Raw genomic sequence first — 16,262 nt, 5'->3', positions numbered from 1 at the left:
CTCCCAGCGCATCAGTGGGTTCTGATGCAGGCCGTCCATGGCCTCCGAAAGAGATCAGTCCATGGGGTGCCCTAGAGCGCCCCGCCCCCATCACGAGTCTTCTGTGCCCCTTGCTTCATGCTATACATGCCTGAAAGGGTGAACAACATTGGGGTTCTCTGTCCTGAAGTTGCTGCCAATCCAACCAGGGATGAGGTGACCCCTGTAAAATGGGGCCACCCTGGCTGAGCTCCCGCCGCGTGCTGGCCCGGAGCTGGCACTCTGCATTCGGAACGGGACAGCGTTGTTGATGACTGGAAATACTCAGTCTCACTCAAGCCCTGTCTGCTAAGAGCCTGGCTTTGCTGAATCAGCTTCTTCTGTCCCTGAGAAGGGGCTGCAGGGTCCTCTGGGGTCCTGGATGAAGGGGGGGGGGAAGACCAAGGTTCTGGGACGAGCTCTGGGGACAGATCTGTGATCTGCATGTGAACAATGGAGAGTCCTACCTGTTTCGTTTTCTGATCTATCTTAAGTATGGCTCCTGGCACACAGCAGGTGCTCAGTAAATGCTTGTCGGCTGGACAAAGGGAGCTTGGAGAAGCAGGACCCCCAGAGAGATGGCAGTGATGGTGGCGAGGGGAGTGACTGGCTGCAGAGACGGAAATATTTGAAAGTATTTCTGTGGACTATGCGTATTCCCTTCAGGAAGCTCTAAATCACCGCAAAAAACTTGAGTCATTTTAAATTTTGGGGGGGTGGGGTGTTGGGTCTGTGACCCTGTGACCGCCACGTACCCTGAGGTGGGACCAGTAGGCTCATACATCTGTCAGCTAGATGCCCACAACAATCTTTTAAAAAAGATGTTTATTATTTATTTTAGAGAGAGGGAGTGTGTAAGGGAGGGGCAGAGAGAGAGGGAGACAACAGAATCTGAAGCAGGCTCCGGGCTCCATGCTGTCAGCACAGAGCCTGATGTGGGGCTCGAACCCACGAACCAGATCATGACCTGACCCAAAGTTGGTCACTTAACCAACTGAGCCACCCAGGCGCCTCACACAATACTAAACATTACTGAGCACTTAAATGAGCCGGGTACCCTTCCAAGCGCTTTGCACATATGCACATGCACATATACACATCCTGATGAGGTCAGCACCATCTTTATCCTCACGTTACAAGGGAAGATACGGAGGCACAGAGAGGTTGAGTAACTGGCCCAGGGACACACAGCCGGTAAGCAACAAAATGGGAGTTGATCTGATGGGCACCAGAGCTCCACCCTCTTGAACTTACACTTCTCTACGTGAGCCTGGGGAACGAGGGAGGGGTGAGCTGGCTCTGAGGGGCAGGCCACCTTGACGCAGACTTCTGGGTCTGAATTTCTGTCCTTTCTCCCAGTCCCTGGCCTTGTCTGCCCAGGCAGGAATAATAAACATCGACAGGACGAGACTCAGGGTTCATCTGGAGGCTGCTGTTTTCCCAGCTGTGGAGAAGCCGCCTCCTCCCAGCCTCCCCAGCCAGCCCTGGACTCCAGCGGCCCTAAGAGTTGGGACAAAGTGTGCATCGTGGGAAAGTCAGCAAACACAGGAGCAAAAGAAAATAAAGATGAGCTGTAACCCCTGCACTCAGAGAGACCCCTGGACACCATGTAGGATGCTTATCTGGCAACTTGGCTTTCTACCAATGTGTGTGCATGCATATACACACACATATACATACACGCACACGCACAAGCTCATCTCACAGTTATAGGACATAGATACGCATCTGACCATATTGTGGGTGCTAGTCCATCCCATTAAGCATTCTCGCACCGCAGATGTGTTTTTAGCTCTCACGTTGCTGCTTTATTTAATTTACAATACGCAGCACCTTTTATAGTTTGCATTTTGTTACTGAGGTGTCATTTGCATACAGTAAGAGTCACCCTTTCTCACGTTTTTGTCTGAGGTTTGAGCGACTCACAGCCGTGCAATCACCACCATCATCAATACCAATCACCTTCACCGCAAACGAGTTCCCTGTACCTACCGTGTAGCCCGCACCTTGCAACGCCCCAGCGCCTGGCAGCCTCTGATGTTTTCTTTTCCTATACATTTGCCTGTTCCGGAAAGTCAAATAAAAGGGATCGCAGAGTCTGCAGCCTTTGAGTCTGGCTTCTCTTCCTTCACGGAGTGCACTGAGGTTAACCCTGGAGCTACATCTGTCGTGGTGTTTCAGTTTACAGCCCAGCGACCGTCCGCCATGCAGACGCACCGCGCCTCGCTTCTCCATTCCCCAGTCGAAGGAATCTGGGTTGTTTCCGACTGTTTATGACTGGAGCTGCTAGAAACATTCATGTACAGGCTTTGGTGTAAATCTATGCTTTTATTTCTCTTGTGGAAATTCCTTGGGGTGGGATTGTCGGATCCTATGGAATGAGCCTAAGCATGCGTAACATTTTTTGGGACAATATGTAAAAATATTGCATTTTACAGTGTTTTAAAAAATTTTAATGTATTTATATTTTTAAGAGAGAGAGAGAGGGAGAGGACAAGCAGGGGATTGTCAGAGAGAGAGGGAGACACAGAATCGGAAGCAGACTCCAGGCTCTGAGCTGTGAGCACAGAGCCCGGCATGGGGCTCGAGCCCACGGACTGTGAGATCATGACTTGAGCTGAAGTTGGACACTCAATCGACTGAGCCACCCAGGCGCCCTTTATTTGTGTGATTTGGGTTACTGCACAATGTACCGTTCTATGGACATACAAAAACGTATTTAAACCCTCCCTCTTGTCAGATTGTTTTTATTTTTTGCTTCTTACAAACAACATCCTACAAGTAAGTATTTTTTCACATTTACAGTTATTTCTTTAGGATAAATTCCTAGATGTGGACTTGCTGAGAGAGTCACAGGCACTTTATTTCATTTTGCTTTTTCCTTAATATTTTATTTCCTCATGCCTATATAAGAAGAGCTGATATTCAGCCCACCCTGTATGACCAACCAGGGAAGACAGACAGCCTGTCGAATAAACAGTGCTGGAATAATCGGCCATTTAGAGGGAAGAAAATGGAAGTGATTCCCTACCTCATACCATATGCTAAAAATCTATGCCAGATAAAGGATTAAGGATTTAAATGTAAATGGTAAAACTTAAAACTTTAGAAGAAAATATAAGACAGCTTCCTTATAGATAGATCCTTGAGGAAAGTTTTTAAACATATTATTCAAAAAACTTAAACCATAAAGGAAATATTTGGTAAGTTTGGCTGCCTTAAAGTTGAAAACTTCCATTCATCAAAAACCCTGTTAAAAAAATGAAAAGACCGGTTTCACAGTCTGCGGCAAGATATTTGCAACTCTCAGAACTAACCAAAGAGTAGCAACCACAATATATACAAAAACATCATGAATCAAAAAGACTAATAAATAACACAGTAGAAAATGAACACCAAACACAAGCAGAAATTTCATAAAAGAGGGAGCATTTGTCATTATTCTTCAAACCGCACACACATGCCTTTCTTTCTGTGGTACATTCCACAATAAAAACGAAAAAAATCCATATTCATTTTTATTTACTGTAAAAGCATCACATCATCGGTCCAACATTAACTCCTCAGTTTTGACAAATGTGCTATGATTGTGCCAGACGCTTTCATCAGGGAAACTGAGGGGCAGGACAAATTGGAATTCTTCATTCTGTCTTTGCAACTGTTCTGCAAACATAAAATTATTTCCAAATCAAAAGACCTCTGTTCAAATACTGTGGAAGTCCAGCCAGCAGAGCCTTGGAAACTAACTCCTTGACGGGCTTGAATTCTGTTCTGCGAGCCATGGGGGTCACTGCAGGGTTTTCAGAAGGTGGGGCGGAGTCCAAACAGCTTCTTAAGAATCTCAAATATTGTCAGAGATGCGGAGGCAGAATTTCCCTTCGGCCAGATGCACTGTGCCTTGACCGCGGTCCTTGTGAGTCCCTGGGGCGGGGGATGCGTGGAGGGGAACCAGGGAGAACACAGCGTCCATTGATTGGAGTGGACCTCGGGGTGGGGAGGGAGAGCCCCACCGCCGCTCATCACAGGGTCCTGGGGGAGACACGGAGGAAATCGAGCCAGAGGCTGCAGGGGTTGGTGGGGTTGGGAGGGAAGCCTGGGAACTGAGCACACAGCGCCCCCCCCCCCCAAACTTCCTGCATCCTGGAGACAAACCCTAGGGATGTCTGCTCCTCCCAGCTCCTCCCAGCCCCCACCCCGTACCTCCACACTCAGCAAGTAGCCTCCTTCTGCTTTCCCTCTCCTCCAGGCACACCTGCCTCTCCCCCTCTGCCTCCTTCCCTCCCCCTCAGCTCCCAGAAGGGGCTCTTGCCTTTTCTGAATTTTTTGTCTTCTCAGCTCACAAAATTCTCCATCAGAAAATCATATAAACCTTCTCTTTGATCCCATCATGCCTCCCTCTCATCACCCCTTCCTCCTCCCTTCCTCAGTCAAAGCTCCTCAAAGCCCCGTTTGTCTGGGGGCGGGGGTAGGGGGTGGGTGCAGACTCCTGCTTCCTGCCCTCAGGCCACCCTCCCCACTCAGCCCGTGCAACCTCCCATCCCATAGACGGGAGCAACACCTTTCCCTGGCCAACTCACCCCTGCGCCTTGCTTTCTCTCTTTCCATTACACCCCTCAGCTCCCAGAGGTATTGTTTCTTGTCTGTCTTCCTCACTAGATTATAAGGCCAGCTTCCCCGTTGAATTGTGGGCCCCTGCCCCCGCTCCTGACACCTTGATTTCAGACTTCTAGCTTCCAGAACGGTGAGAAAGTAAGTTTTTGCTGTTTCAGCTATCCAGTCTATAGTACTTGGTTATGGCCGCCCTGCGGACTCATCTAGCTCATGACAGCGGGCGTGTTGCTGGGCTCACTCGGCAGTTTCCGGTGCCAAGAACAATGCCTGGCACACAGCAGCAATTCAGTAAAAGTATATGTTGTGTGGGGGAATGAAAGGCCTTTTTCTAAACTCAGTGGGCACTCCTTTGGGTCACCCGGTAATTATTTTAAAAAAAAATACATTTCTTAGACTAGGAGAACCCTGTATGAGTCAAAGGGACCACCCGCAAAAAGCACAGCCCCTCAGAGATATTCGATGAAACAGGCACCATGTGCGCAAGTAGATGGGCGGCCTTTTAAAGACTCCCACAAACCACCATGCTCCAAACTACCAGGCACTCTGTGTTCTGTCTTCCTTGCGGAAGGTGGCCTCCAAGGTGGCCCCTGGTGACCCCTGCCTCCATGTCCAGTCCCCTCCCACACTGAAGAGGACTGTGATGTGGAGGGAACAAGGTGTGACTTCTGAGGCTAGGCCATAAGACACTGTGGCTTCAACACCCTCAGGTCATGGGCTCTGGGAAAGCCGGCCGCCATGCTGTGAGGCTGCACAGGCAGCCCCTGGGAGTGGCCCCAAGCCAGCCGCCATGTTGTGAGGCTGCACAGGCAGCCCCCGGGAGCGGCCCCAAGCCAGCCGCCATGTTGTGAGGCCTTGCGGGCAGCCCCCCGGGAGCGGCCCGTGGGATGAAGAATCGAGGCCTCCTGCCAACACCACCACCGCTTATCAGCCGTGTAAACCAGCAGCCTTGGAAGCAGATCTGCTAGCCCCAGTCGAGCCTTCAGGCGACCGTAGCCCAGGCCCACAGCCCGACCACAGCCTCCCGAGAGGTGCAGCCCGGCCATTCCTGGATTCCTCACCCACAGAAACTGGGCAGTGATCAGTGCTCCTGTTGCTTGAAGCTGCTGAGCTGTGGAAATATAAAAGGGACATGACCTTGAAGGCAGCTCCACATCAGTGCTCCCAGAACACAGTCGTTGGGTGTAACGCCCGGCCGAGTTCCCACCATATGGCTTAGCCCTTGACTGAAGGGGTCTTTGAGCAGCCTTAACATTGTCTGCCTCTCTTTGCTAGAAGCATCCACACCTTTGCCCAACTCTCTCCTCACTCTCCTCTCTCCTGGGGGCCTGGGCGACTCCTGCTCGGGCAGCCCTGCAAGCTCTTATTCCACCGCTGAAGCCTTGGGACTTCCTGAGTTCCCTCCTGGGCTCCCCTCCCTTCCCACCCAACGACCACGAGCCAACTCAAACCACCAGGGGGTCAAGGGTCTCCCCACCCCTCACCATGCGGCCAGCCCCCCAGCCCCCTCTCCAGCTCAGATCTCTCTGGAGCTCTGATTGTCGTCTCCTGGTCAGGGACATCCCCACGAGCCTCAAGCTCAGAGTTCCGAACTACATGTATCTTCTTGAGGGTCTTGCTCATCCGGTGGCAGCCCAGGGGGACCTTGAGGCCATCCTGGCCTCCTTCATGCCCCCCCCTCCCTGCCCCCCAAGGCAGCCCAGGACACTATCCCCTCCCTCCTGGACCACTGGAGCAGCCTCCTCACTGCTTCCTGCCACCATCTACTTTGGCTCTCTACAAGTCAGTCTCTGCAGTCAGAAAGAACTTTAAAATCTAAATTTGACCAGACTCCTTCCTATGCTTAAAACTTGCACTGGCTTCCTAGACTTTACAGAAAGAAGATAAAAGAAGAGTCTCAGCATGCCATGTAAGTTCTTCCTTGAATTGCCTCCTGCCAGTCTTTCTCTAGCCGCACCTCACTCCTGCCTCAGGACCTTTGCACTTGCGGCTCCCTCTTCCTAGAATATGCTTCACTCAGTTATTTCTGACTCACTGCCTTTCTTCCTTTAGTCTCTACTAATGGCTGTTTTCTCCAAGAGGCCTTCTCTGGCTGCCCTTCGTGGAATAGGAACACCCACTCCCCTTGCCCTGATTTACATTCCTCCATGTCACTTCAAGCATGTTATACATTTATTTGCTTATCAGTTTGTCCTGTTCTCTTTTTCATACTAGAACGTAAGGTCCACAAGGGCAAAAATTTTGTCTGCTTTGTTCAGGGTGCCCAAACCCAGTGCCTGAATAGGGTCTGGCATACAGTAAGCACTCAACAGATGTACTCAGTGAGTGAAATTCCTGCCTCTCATGTTGGGCTCCAGCAATACTGAACTGCTATTGGCTGCCCACGCACGTTATGCTGCTTCTTACCCACAAGCCTTTGTTCATGCTGATCCACCTGGAGGCCCTTCCTCCTTGGCATAAATACTTCCTATGATTCCTTTAAGGCCTTGCTTGGGGTGTCACCTCCTCCAGGCAGCCTACCCTGATCACTGCCCCGCTTTGCCTGGTAAGTTCTCTTTCCGGGCAAGCTTCTGCAGTACCTTGCACATCTCAGTTGCAGTACTTATTTTTGTGTTTTTGAAGGACACATTTGTCGCGTCTTTGTTTGTTTGCTTATTGTGAGCATCTTGGCAGCAGACCTTCTCTCTGGTAAATCCTTAGCCTGGAGCCTGGGACAGTCAGTGCTGAATGAATGTTTTTATGAATGAATAAATAATGAGTGAGCTTGGGTCTAGTCATAAAACTTGCTCTGTGACCCTGAGTAAATCTGTGTCCCTCTGGACCCCAGTTTTTCTCATCAGTATAACCAAATATCTCACCAGCCAGCTGTGTTTATTAAAAATACAATTTCTGGTCCTGGCCCTGGGGGCTCTGATCCTAGTGAGGAGAAGATATCTGCATGAAACGCACCTCATGGGCCATTCTGATGTGGCTACAGCCAGACACCATGACTTTTCAGACCTCTTCTTGCTCTGCAGACTTGAGAATCCGCTTTGACAAGGAACCAGAAGGGGAAAGCGGCCCCTGATGGCCCTGGAGGACTGGGGGTGGGGGCAGGAGGCACAAAGAAGGCACAAAGGAGGCGGCTGTCCCCTCTCCTGTCAGGGCTGTAAGACTGAAAGGGGGAAAAGACAAGCACAGCTGCACAGGACAATTTAGCTCTTTCATGACGAGCTAAGTTCTCAGGCAGGGTGACCCCGCCCCCTCCCTGTTGCGGTCCCCACAGCACCATCTGCCCAGATTTTTCACACGGTCCAGACCCCTTCACCCCAGGAAGAGGCCCAGGGTGTCCTTGGGCGGCCCCAGATCCCATCACCATGGGAAGGGGCTGAGAGGGAACCAGCACTCTGGGGGAGGAGACATCAGTGCTGGAACTCCCAGGGAGGGGGTAAATCAGGCTAAGGTGTTGCCTTGGAGGTGATGTGGCTTGGGGAGCCCCACTTTTCCTTTTTTGGCAGTTCTGATGCTTCAGATCACCCTCTGAGTTCCTCTTGCCTTCTCTGTGTCAGCCCTGGTGATGCTTTAAAGAGGCCTGTCTGGTCCCTGCCATTCCCAGCACTCAGGTTTTGGGGTAGATCCCTGGATCAGGGTTAGAATTGTGGGTTCTGATCCTGACTCTGCCATGGACATGCTGTGTGGCCTTGGAGAAGACTGTGGCCTCTCTGGGCATCTTTGCAAGGCAGGTAGGGTCAGAACGGAGGATGTCTAAGACAGGCCATAACTTAGCCAGCCTGTTCTTTCAGCATATCAAGAGTATCAACTATCAACATGACTTATCAGGCTTGATGTTGACCTTGATCACCTGGTCAAGTTTATAAAGCTGATTTTCCCTCCTCTCCACACATGCTCTTTGGAAGGAAGTCATTCAGTGTGGTTCACTGTAGGACTGGAGAGTCTGCTCCCCCTTCTCAAGGGCAAAGTATCTGCATAAATTCTTTGGAATTCTTGTGCACGGGAGATTTGTCTGTTCTCTCCCACTTATTTCTATCAGTGTAATGCTTCCATTTTTTTCTGGCTCAAAATGTCCCAGCTTTTGTCATTAGAAGCTCTTCCAGTGGCTCCCTGTGTCTCTTTGCCACACTTCCGCCACTGTGGGTTTTGTCTGCTTTTTAGCGCTTCCTGGCTTTTTCCGGGCTCACTGTGGGTATTTCCTACCTCAGTCTCAGAATCAGCTATTTCCCCCTACGGTTCCTTTTATTGGAGAATGAAATCAGAAACCAAGATGGGGATGTTAGGAGTGCTTGTTGCTACTGAGATATCATGAGCTTGTGAGCTCCTTCAGCCGACAGAGCGAAGAAATATGTGTGTATATACTGACTGCTGTATACACACTTATCTGTAATTTTCTATATGTATCTATCAATCTACCTATCTCCATCCATATCCATGTTAAACTAAGCATGAGATCATACCAGCTCTAACCCATTGCTGCTTGTCTGTAAGCTCTTACTCCAAGAGTGAGAAACCACATCGTTCTTCTTTCAATGATCAAATGGTCCGACCTTTGGTTAGTGGAAGCCCTTTAAGTTGGATCCTTTCACGTGGCCTCACCATTCTTGAGTGTTTCCTTGCTTTGTCATCTGAGATCTTTCAGGGTCACCTTGTACTTTCCCTGCCCAGTCCTGGAATCGGTCTCTTCTTTAAAGATGTGGGTCTTATTTAGTGGAGATTGGTTTTTAGGAACCAAAATCTGGCCACTGGGTGTGCTAATTGCTGAGGATACTGCAATTCCCTAGCCCTGTAAGTGGACAGAACTAGGGAGTGTGTGTGTGTGTGTGTGCGGATGTGTGTGTGTATATGTATGCGTGCATGTACATGTGTTTTGTTTTTAATGGTATGTTTTTTTTCCTTTGAGAGAGAGAGAGAGACAGAGAGAGAGAGAGCATGAACAGTTGAGGGAGAAAGAGAGAATCTTAAGCAGGTTCTATGCCCAGCACAGAGCTCCACGTGGGGCTCTATGTTACGACCACAGATCATGACCTGAGCTGAAATCAAGAGTCAGATGCTTAACCCCAGGGCATGTGTTTTAAAGCATGAGACAGGACGCCTGGGTGGCTCAGTTGGTTAAGTGTCTGACTTCAGCTTAGGTCATGATCTCGCAGTTCGTGAGTTCCAGCCCTACGTCAGGCTCTGTGCTCACAGCTCAGAGTCTGGAGGCTGCTTTGAAGTCTGTGTCCCTCTCTCTCTGCCCCTCCCCTGCTCCCTCTCTTTCTCTCTCTCAAAAATAAACATTAAAAATTTTTTTTATAAAGCATGAGCTCATACTAATGTCTCCAGTTAAAACTCAGAGCCACAGATCTTTCCTTCATTCTATATGTTTAGTTTCCTTTTCCCATAGTGAGGGCCTGGGTTTCCAGGTCAATGTATTTGCTCATTTCTTCCATCCTGCAGCACAAACAGTAGCTTCAGAATTATAACATTGGTACCTTTGCCAGCTTCTACATATTAAAGGATTTCACTTTACTTTTTTTTGGTTTGTTTAAAGTTTATCCACTTATTTTGAGGTGGGGGAAGGGCAGAGAGAGGGAGAGACAGAATCCCAAGAAGGTTCTGTGCTGACAGTGTAGAGCCCTATGCGGGTCTCAAGCTCACGAACCATGAGATCATGACCTGAGCCGAGATCAAGAGTTGGATGTTTAACAGACTGAGCCACCCAGGAGCCCCTGAAGTTTGGGGTTTCTTTGTTGTTCTCTTTATCCATAAAGTATATCCCACTAAGAGGTCAGGAGTCAGAGTCTTGTGGCCAAAATTACTTGAATTAATTATTTTTTTGTGCGGCTATATTATTTACTCAACATATGGCTCAGCTCATGCTTTCTCTGGTTTCAGGTTTAGAGTTTGGGTTTTCATATCTTTATTTAATTTTTGAAAATGTTAAGTGTTCACGCAGTTAAAATGTCAAGGCTGCATTATACAAATATATTCAGAGAACTCTCACTGCCATCCCTTTCTTCTCCATGGTGTTACCACCAGCTCCTTATGGGTAACCCTTTTCAATAAGTTTCTGATTTATCCTTCCTGGATAAATTTTCACATAGTGAAATAAATATGTAAGCACACATATAAGTAAATGGTTTTTTAAAAGTTTTTCTTACGTGGAAAATAGCATACCACATACAATCCTTTACACTCTGCTTTTATTTTGTGTTTTTGCCTAAGAATATATGCTGTAAATCACCATGTAGGTTCAGAGACCATCCTGCCTGCTTATACGCCTACATAACATTCTCTTGTTGGTATCATAGTTCATGCACCCGGTTTCTGACAAATTAACATGGATATTCCAATATTTTGCTATTGCAAAAAATGCCTCTGTGAATAAATTTGCGCAGTTTTTTGTATTTGTGGGATTATATCTTCAGGACGAGTTCTAGAAGTAAACATCCTGGGTCAGAGGGTACAAGGCTTGTCATTCTGTTAGGTATCATCGAAGTCCCTTCTATAAAGCTCACTACCAATGAGCGTTCCCACCAGGGATGTGTGAAGGTGCCGATTTGCTCAAAGCCTCACCAGCACGTGTTGTCAAGCCTTTGATCTTCTGCCAACGTCATAGATGAGACGTGGCATTTCAGTGCGGTTTGATGAGTATTAAAGTTTCCATATGTGTCAGGCTTACTTGCCAGTACGTCTCCCAGGACACGTGCTGGGCTAGTTCAAGGAATCTCAATGGACTGGATCTCAGGGTTGACCTGACCCCTGGGTGCTTGGCGGCCGTGGCTCCCCACCACGCCTAGGGGCCAACGGGGTCCCCACAGAAAATCAAGCTCCTCAGTCTCCCTCTCTGGTTCCCGACCCCTCTCCGAGCCCCCACCAGCCAAGGAGGCAACTGCTTCTTCCACACAAAGAAGACTCTGAGTGAGGAAGGATGACTTGGTCTCTGAGAAATGCTCAAGTCTTGACCTTCTCCACAGCCCAGAGGGCCAGTCCGGCTGGGGAATGAAAGAGCCAGAAACAAAGGGGGCAAAGGATGGCGTGAGGCTGCCGCCGGGGGAAGCTGGGTCTGGAGACACGAGGCAGCCCGTCTCCCCAGAATGATGGACACGGCCTTTTGCTTCGCTTTCAGCTCATCAACTCCATCCCCACCTTTCTGCCTGCATGGCCCACCTAAAACTTCAATATGCCTGTGGCAGTCCACGACTGCAAATGTTTTTGGCTTTCCAAGATCTGACCCCCTTTGCTTTCCCAATAGGCTCTCTCTCCCTGCCTAAACACTCTTTATCCATCCATCCCATCTATCCATCCCATCCATCGGTCTGTCCATCCATCCATCCATCCATCCATCCATTTATAGTAATTATCTATTGATGCATAACTCAGCATGGGAAACAACAATAAACATTTACTGCTGGGCACTTCCTGAGGATTCGGTGTTTGGGTTCAGCTCATGAGGTAGAAGTCAAGTTGTCAGCTGGGGCTGTAACTGTGCGAAGTCTTGGCTGGGTTGGAGGTCCACGTGTGGCTTATTCACACGGCCAGCAAGTTGGTGCTGACTGCCGGCAGGAGGCTTCAGTTCCTCGCCATGTGGGTGTTTCCTTTGAGTCACTGGAGTGTCCCAACGACATGGCAGCTGGCTTGCACCACAGTGAGTGATCCAGGAGACACCAATGTGGAAGCCACCTGTCTCTGAGGACCTACTCACAACAGTCACATAGCATCACTTCCTCCATGGTTGATTCATTAAAGGCGGGGGTCTAAATCCAGCCCACTCCGAGGGGTCCTCACCTTGGAAAGGCAGGCGTGCTGAGATATTTGTGGACATGGTTTAGAATCATACCATCCATCCAGCTGACCAGCATTGAGGGAGCACCTGCTGCGTGCCTGGCGCTGTCAGCAGCCCGTGTGGTCAGGGCCGTGGGAAGCACATCGCTGAGATCAGGGGTGCCAAGCCGAATGTGTCCAGGGTCCAGAAAGGGACTAAGGAAGTGTCCATGAGGGAAGAGAACCAGGAGGATACTGCGTGCCTGAAGTGCCCGGAGGGACAGAGGCTGCTGCCCAGTTAAGGTGAAACCTTCCTGTTAGATTTTTTTTGAACCACTGTTCTTCCTTCACAGACCAGGTGCAAATGTCTCTCTCCATGGAAAACCCCTGCTGACCCTTCTCCAGGGGGCTGTTGGGGTTTCCTCCTGAATACTGCTGCCATGTTTGTGTCCCCAGCTCCACCTTTGTACCCTCCTGCCTCCCTCAACCTTGAGGTGAGCTCCTGAGGGCTGCAAGGAACAGTCCCCTTAGTGATGGGAAAGGGCTTCCCAGAGGAGGCGGTCCTGAGGGGAAGAATAGGACTTGCAGACGGGGATCCCCTGGCAGAAGGGAAGAAGATGAGCAAAGTCAGAGGCAGGAAAGTGCGGGTGGTGCCTCAGCTGGCCGAGCCCCAGCTCCTTCCTCCCTAGACTTCCTCCCCCAACTGGAGGGGCTCCTGGCTGCCTTCCCAGATGGTGAGGGGCGAGCTCTGCCACTCCAGGAGCTCCAAGTAGCTGGGGAGGGAGAGGGGGCTGGAACAAGAAATCCAAGTCCTGGGTGAGTCATGGATGGAGCCTGTCCTACAATAATAAGAAAGGGCTGGACTGGGAGGAAAAGAGAAAGCTGGGGGGCTGGGGTGCAAGCCCAGAGGGGTGGGGACTAAGGGACGGGCTGGGGGAGAGGGACGGCCCTCAGTGGCCCCTGCCCCAGAGCCTTGGCTCTTGGTTTCCACTGTCCTTAGAGCTCTATGCTTCTCCAGCTCTTCATGTCAACCCCTTGCCAGTGGCTGTCCTTGCAGCCTCTGCCCTCCCCCTGCCCCCACCCCCAGCAGCTAGAGGAATCTTTGGGGGAAAAAAGTCTGATCATATGACTTCTTAGTTCTCTCCCATAGGTTTTCAGGGCCCTAAGGAAAAAAAATCTTCCGCACCTCTTGTGATCCTGTCCCTCTCACTGTGCCTCTTTGGTGCCTCCAACTATTCTCCTGCCACAGGGCTTTTGCATATGCTATTTCTTCTGACTGTAATGCTCTTCCCTGACTTCTTTCACTAGTTCATTCTTTCTCTCTCTTCAGATCTCACTTATGTTTTCAGGGGAGCCCTCCAAGACCCTTAGAATCTACTGGGTTTCCCTGATGTGTGGCTTTTCCCCCTTTAGACAATTGTACCACAATTTGTATGATGTTTCGTTGCTACGGTCCAATCCCCTACTACACTGTGAACTACACAAGGACAGGGCCTGTCCATCTCGTTCACCCTGCTACTCCCAGCACTCAGCACACACTGTCCCTGGCATACAGTGGGTGACCAATAAATGCATCTCTGTCTCTTGCAGGTCATGACCAGTGCATATGGCTATTGCCTCACAGCAGGCAGGGGAAGGAAGCAAAGCAGAGATTATTGGCTCCATTGTAAAACTGAGAAAACTGAGATCTGGATAATTTAAGTAAACCCCCCCTGGGCCCCCGGAGGGTTAGTGGGCAGGCAGGGACTTGAACTCAAGGCCCTGGATATATATGATGGGCTCCCCACCAGGAAGCAGTGTTAGGAACAGTCTAAGCATGAAAGGTAGGTGTCCTGGCTGGACAGCGTGACACTATGTGAGTCATCCCTCTGTGGGTGGGTCTCCCTGCTGTGAATTGGGACAGATGAACAGGTAAGTTTTAAGTCTCAGGGACTTCTGTTTTCATAGAGCTGTTTCCATCCCTGTCCGTGCAGACCAGACTGTGGGCATCCCAGGAGAGAGTGGGACACGGTCTGAGGCACCCGTGTGCCCACAGGTCCCCTCCACTCCCTTCCCAAGACCTGGCATCAGGATGTAAACATCCTATTTTTCCTATTTTCACCTCCAGGAAGAGAGGATCATTAAGGGATAACACCAAGTCTTTTCCATCTTTTCTCTTCCCACTGTTTATGCACTGGGCAATGACTCCCACGCTTTTGTTGGCTTACCTTATGTTTCCCTCCCTCTCCTTCCGGTTTCTTTGAAGAGCATCTCCCCACCCCATGCAGTCCTGGTAGAGCTACCTTCATAAGCTCCCACGCAGGGGTGGGCATAGAATCTGTTCCAACGAATCAGAATATCCTCATGATCCTGACCACAGTGATTGGCTTCGGCATAGACGTGGCACCCCAACAGGGCTAATCAGAGTCTCTTCCCTAAGATTAGTATATAGATGTGGGGGGAAATGCTGTGGTGTGAGGACTGCTGTAGGCCTTGAGTCCCCTCCGGCCATCTTCCACTGGACAGGAGAGAAACTACCAGATGAATGATGGCAGATATCTGACACCAGTTCTCACTTTTAAGACCCCAGATTCCCTTTTTAAAATTAGGCTGAGTTGAACTTCTGTCATTTACAACCAAGAGACGGATAAGGTCAATTTCACCTAGGGCAGGCCATTGGTTGTCACTGCGTTTGTCAGCTCCCCTGTTCGGGGTCTTTGCCTCCAGCCCTGACAATAATCTCATCCCAGTGTCCCAGAGAGGAGCACACGCCCTTCTAACCCAGACTCCTGCAGCTCCATGCCGTGTTAATCGGATCATCTAGAACAGATGCCAGAGACAGAGCTAGAAGTGCGAGACATCTGTTGGGGGTGACACCTGTGAGGACGAGGAGAAGATGGGGGCAGAAAGAGCACGGAGGAGCCTTCACAGCGTGCCACAGTCCTGGCATCGGCGAAAGGAAAGGGTACCCGAGGAGGATGGCGGAGGAAGAATTTCAGACTGTGGGATGGAGCCGAGAAAGTCTCAGCAGCCCCGTGGGCAGCTCCGGCACAAAGATCGTTTGTAGGAGAGTCTCACATCGGGCAGAAAGGGTGACCCCTTGAGAACATTGTGCTTAGCTAGGTGCTGCCCCAGAAGCCTGTATCCTCAGGGAATCCACAACTCACTGAACTTCCTGCTATAGGGTCCTTCTGGAAGGGATATCTAAGTGGATATCTCCCCGGCTGACACGGACCCTACTCATTATAATGATGGTCTGTAGGGGATTTCGAAGCAAGATTCAAACCCAAGCCTTCTGCCCTCAGAGTCTGTGCCTTTCTCAGTGCTGATCTTCCATCTACATCAGAGACTGCAACTAACAAACGAGCACTGTCTTGATGCCAACTCATATTCATTGGTAGTGGCTGCTTGGGCACTATGTTGAGGGGGAGTCTGAGACTGCTTCTAAGTTCTGCAGGAAGTTCCATGATTGATTAAGGATGTCTGCCATGGGTAGGAAAGGGGTGAATGTGTCAATGTGTGCCAAGTATCTGCTATTCTTATAGAGGGAACAGATAAATATTTATTGAATGAATGAATTCCAAAAGACATTCTGTTTGAAGGAGGCAGTGCTCTTCCCCCAAGTGAGACTGTCTTCAGGGAACTGTCCTGGCACCTGGCCCTGGGGAACTCAGAACCATAGGGACAGCTGGTGTTTGCTGAGGACTGACTCTAGGCCAGGCACCGAGTTTGGCTCTTTCAATCATTATCTCATTGGATTCTCACAAAAGCCTCAGGAGGAGAGGCTGAGAGCCCCCATTTTATGCTGGGGAAACTGGTCCCCAAAGAAGAAGGATCTGTGTGAGGCTAGCCAGCAAATCAGCAGCAGAGACCCATTTCCACAGTGCTTCCCCATTTACCCCACACCACCATATGTAAGA

Source organism: Suricata suricatta, chromosome 12, assembly GCF_006229205.1.
Source record: "Suricata suricatta isolate VVHF042 chromosome 12, meerkat_22Aug2017_6uvM2_HiC, whole genome shotgun sequence".
Lineage (NCBI taxonomy): Eukaryota > Metazoa > Chordata > Mammalia > Carnivora > Herpestidae > Suricata > Suricata suricatta.
Note: the sequence above shows the minus strand (reverse complement) of the source record.